General features: G+C 32.2%; 1 long non-coding RNA gene across 1 annotated transcript; it reads right to left on the bottom strand.

Moving 5' to 3' along the window:
* Nucleotides 1–586: 586 nt before the first annotated feature.
* LOC139820950 (uncharacterized) lies at nucleotides 587–2,232 on the bottom strand. The gene is made up of 2 exons (XR_011734151.1): nucleotides 1,167–2,232; nucleotides 587–905 (listed from the first exon to the last, which is right to left on the bottom strand). It is a non-coding gene; the product is annotated as an uncharacterized lncRNA (long non-coding RNA).
* Nucleotides 2,233–5,355: the final 3,123 nt, after the last annotated feature.

The raw sequence follows: 5,355 nt of genomic DNA, 5'->3' as shown, positions 1-5,355 counted from the left end.
TTTGAAAACAAACTGGAAGGTCGTATAAAACAGTATATTCCGATAAAATAACTACGAGGCTGAAACTATATTTTAATTAATAGGCTAAATAAAATGATGCTATAGTCAAATAAAGTAATACAGCTATTATATCCAAGAATTTTTTTAAAAAAGTATGCGTTCGCGCGATTAGCAAATTGTATTTTATATGTTTATCGTTTTTATTTTTTATAAAAAATTATTTTCTTGTAAAATATGTATTATAGTTATTTACCAGATTCTTTATTTCTATGTAACTATCTATATGTATGTTTGTACCTGTATTATTTATAAATTCACTAGATAAAATTCACAATCACAGACGCGCGATACGCGCGCGCTATTTAGTTTTAATATTATACAGTTACTATTATCCCCTTAAATCCTTTATACGTATATATAAATTAAAATTTTTATTTTTTAATTTTAAATCTTTAAATATTCTCTGATATATGTGATCTGTTTTTATTTGATTACATCCAATAGAAACAGATCAACATTCAACCTATAGAGGCCCTCCACCACCCCCGCCGATTCCAATCGGCGGTCCTCTTTTATTTACAATTCGTTTTTTTTTTTACATTTTTATCATATATTTTATTTTTCTTACAATAGTTACAATTTACTGTATGTACAATATATATAACAAAAATAAATTTTTATAAATTCATTTTTTTTCTAATTATTTTTAGATTATCGAAATAAAACAGGCCGAATAAATAAGAGAAAACTATTAATTTTATGCAGATAAGAAATGATACTTACACCAAAGTTGCTCCGCTGGTGTCCGATGTCTCTCCCTCGGACCTCCTTCTCCTCTCAGGCTGCTCGGAATGTCCAGTGTTCCCTCGATGCAAAGCTGATGCTCCTTTCCGCGTGGATATTCTCTGTAACATAAAAATAATTGATTCAATTAAATAATTGTCACGGGCATTGAACATCTTATTTGTTATTCAGATTAATACACATTTAAATTACTTCTTCGCAAAAAGGTCTCTACGTTAGAATCAACTTGAATCAAATTTTTCAAATTATTTCTTTTTACTAATTTATATTTTAAAACACGGTTTAATGTAGCAACTAAATAAAGATAAACGAAAAAATGGATTCTATAATATCTTTAGAAAAAAATAAAAAGTAATACTTACCAGAAGTGTTGGTACGCCGATGCCCGATGCCTATCCTAGGCCTCCTCCTCCTCTCAGGCTGCTCGGGATATCAGCGTCGCAGGATTTCCTCGCTGCTCCGATGTCACCTTCTGCGTCGTTATTTTCTGAAATATTCAAATAAACGATTCGATTAAGTAAAGACAGAAGAGATAGAACATTTTTTGACATAAGTAACATAGTACGTAAAAATCAATTACACTCACCACTTTCTTTCCTGCTGTTCCGGCCGCAAAATCCACTTCCACCTCCGGGTCAGATAAAAGTCTCGAGCCACATTGAGACTTGTGGCAATGCAGTGTGACTTCATCCATTAAGCAAGAAAAGTCAAGAAGCCATTTCGGCTATGTTGCATTAATTTTACGACGTTGTTGCAATATAGTCGAAATGTTTCTTGACCTTTCTCGCTTTATCGTTTTATTCCCGAATGGACCGAGCCGCGGGATAATAGTATTAGGATGACAGCGAGCGACTGTGTTACCGGTTCGTGTTACGATACGATCGAACTGTCGAAGAAATTCTTGCTCGGTGAAAATTCCAGAACGGACAATAATAATCGACGAAAAGAAAGAGAGGGTTATGCGCATGTACTTGGCGCCTTTTTTATTTTTTTTTAAATGGTATTCCCGAAAACCCGACGATTTTGAACGGCACTCTCGAAAGCGCGACGCGACAAGCCGTTTTTATACGATCGGCGGCGAAGTGCAATGAGTATCTTTGGCTTCCCCGTCGTCAGAGTGCAGAGTTCTTATTATGAAACTTTTCGGAATAAATTCCGATCGGAATTCATATTGAAAAGTTCCATAATATGTACCCTGAACACTTCGAGGTACTGAGCCTCTCCACCATTTGCAAGGTAGTACTCAGTGGGAGAGGATTTTATATCATGGCAAAGGCCGTGTATTTTTCGGTAATCAAAAAATGAGTACCGAATGCACGTACATGAGGCGCCGCTGTTATAAGACAATTATCGCCCGTAAATTATACATCGCGACGGAAAGACAATTTCCGCGCGATATTTAATACGACAAGCGTGTAAAAAGTTTGTAAAAGAATGAGAAAAAACGTGTAATAACACACACACACACACACATACAAAAAAAATGTAAAAAATGGTTTCTTAATTTTTACAGTTAAAAGTATAACTAAATATTACAGTTTAATAATTGTAATATTGATATTATTCTTTGTACTGTTTTATTTTAATACTAACTATTATAATATTTATTTTCTTAGTTAATAACAATTTATTAATAATAAATAGTAAATTGACAATTTTTTACATTTTCTTCCTGGCGGAAGAGACCACCACCTTCTCGCGGTTTTGCAACAATATGTATGTATGCAAACATAAATTAGTTGCAAAAAGAATAGTCTATAAACTGTCATTTTTTCAATTTATACACTGAAAAAAAAAATACTTAAATCCAAGAAAATATTTTTTCACATAGTATCAATGGCTTATTTACTTATTATAATCACATATTTATTTAGAATTAGATATCTTTACTTAAATTAAGTAAAAATAATATACCTACATAAATTAAGTGAAAATAATAATTTATTTAAATTAAGTAAAAATATCTAATTCTAAATAAATATGTGATTATATTAAGTAAATAAGCCATTGGTACTATGTGAAAAAATATTTTCTTGGATCTAAGTATTTTTTTTTTTTCAGTGTAGTTAATCATTATGTTGCTAAATTTTTTCAATAGAAGAAATTTTTTAACTACAAAAGCATACATATTGGCCAATAGTGGATTTTTATATATTATATTTATATTAAATTATATTTTTTATTAAATTATATATTATAATATTTTTATTAATCTTAACTTTCGGAAGGCACTGTATAAAATCTCATATTATATTACTTGATATAAAACATTTTTACTTTTGTTATAGAATATCATATTACTTGATATAAATTTCTCACGTAATTGATTAAGACTGATTTATATAAAATCGATATAAAAAGCTCTTCTGTTTCGTGATAAAATATTTATTTAATCTTATGTTATGTTACTTGCAAGTATATAATATAAAACTGAACACATAATAAACATGTACATGGATGGGCTATAAAAAAGTAAAAATAAAATGGACATATATATATGATAAAATAAATATAATTAATATTCATTTTTTTTGTAAAATAAACTTGTTAAAATATATGGGATAGGGAGATAATTTTTGCCCCTCTCTGGTTTATATTTATAACATATATCTACATATTGAAAAAGATTTTTAAGTATTGCTTTGCTGAATCATTTGTACAATACTTAATCCTGATAGAGATATAAAAGGGTTCAAGATAAATCTCATTTTAAGGATCTTATCCTAAAATCTTATATTTGGGAGGAGGATGAGAGAGAAAATAAAGTAATATAATACTTACTAACTAGTGAATATCGGCTGTCTTTCCCTGTCATATACTTATATCAATTTATTTTTATTTTATTTATATGCAATACATAAATATATGTGGATCCAATCTCCATCGTCCATGGGATATGAATTACCATGAAGATACCTAAAAACTTTATATTAAGAAAATAACACTACTTTATTTACTGTAGTTTTATTTCATATTTTCTTCTTATACTTTATGTTTCACTATTTGTCTAAGTAATAATAAAAAAAATTCAACTACTTATACACATAATGTTCAAAACGTTAAAAATTAATGTCGTAATTAAGTTAATTATGAATCATAATCTGTATTAAATAAGCACCTTTGAATATGAAATATTAGAACCTTATTTCTAAATTACTAATATCAATATTTTAATGTATACCAAACTTTGTAACTACTATCGTACTTAATATTGTCAAATTATATTAATAGTATGTATCCTCATGGTATTCTCAATTGCGTTTCCTGAAAAGATAAGAAGTGTAAAGGGCGACGTTCCTACCAGATTTAAAAGTAATATATCTGTCGTGCGGAAATCGCTCTCGCACAAATAAATCGACAAATAAATGCATGATCTCTCAGGATTAAATATCTATTTTATTCCAGCCCATCCATCTTAAGGTAATAAATCTGTGATATTTTATATATTTGTAATGTACGATGTATGTACGTTCTTAACGTTTGATACATACATATATCTGTATTACACGTTTTATATATATCTCGTACAGTTGTCGCGGATCCATTAACTCGATTTTATAAGATAAACGTTAACTTCTCACTCACCAATATGCAGCGGCGGCGTTGTAACGTTACATCGACCTGCAACACATAAATACAAAATCCAAATTAGCGCTCGAATGACACACAATTAAGATAAAAAAAACCTAATAATTTGACACGAAATATACGAATATGCTATTCGTCTTCTTTTCCGTAAACTTTTCGTGTAAAAGTCACAAACAAAAGTTTCCCTTTTTATTATTTATACAAATTATTCAGATGCACTTGTACGAATCGTTAGACCGGCGATTTACAAACAAATAAAAAAAAAATTAAAAAATTAATTCTGAAATGAAGTTAAAGAACAGTATATAAATAATTATATTCACCACAGGGCTGCTCCGGCCGTTGCCCGATGCCTCCCAGGGCCTCCTCTCAGGCTCAGGTCCTCCATTTCTCACTAGCACAATTCGGCCGGCATACGTTTGACGCAACACTCGCGAAAGAGAGGCTAATTACGAATATTACGATCGCGCGTGCTAATCACCGAAGTAACGCGCGACACTTTACGGCACTCCCGGCGTTAGTCGACGCGGGATTTATTACATCACGACGGAGCGAGAGGAGAGACACAATTGCGCGGAAAGCGGGAAGAGAGATATGATCCGCTATCCGCTCGACATCGACGACGCGCGACGTCACACGAAGTGGCACGAACGTTATACGGCGGGAAACGGCAAGGACTCGGAGAATTGCGGAGTTAACTTCACGCGCGTCACCCGTTCCCTCTTGCGAAAAAAGGGATTGACGCGGGCGTCTCGAGAGACACGATCTCGTCCAAACATTCTCTCACACTGTATATCACACACGAAAACTCGGATATGATTACACGTACGAATTAAGATTCGAGTTAGATACCCGCGGCGCTCGAAAGTACGACGTCGTCGTGTCGCGCGCGACAGATAACTCTGGCCGGCTATTTCCTCGCGAGATACGCATTTCAGCGAGCTGCTGACGCACAAGTGCCAA

The sequence above is a fragment of the Temnothorax longispinosus genome, chromosome 10 (assembly GCF_030848805.1).
Source record: "Temnothorax longispinosus isolate EJ_2023e chromosome 10, Tlon_JGU_v1, whole genome shotgun sequence".
NCBI lineage: Eukaryota > Metazoa > Arthropoda > Insecta > Hymenoptera > Formicidae > Temnothorax > Temnothorax longispinosus.
Note: the sequence above shows the minus strand (reverse complement) of the source record. Positions and strands in the feature narration are given on the sequence as shown.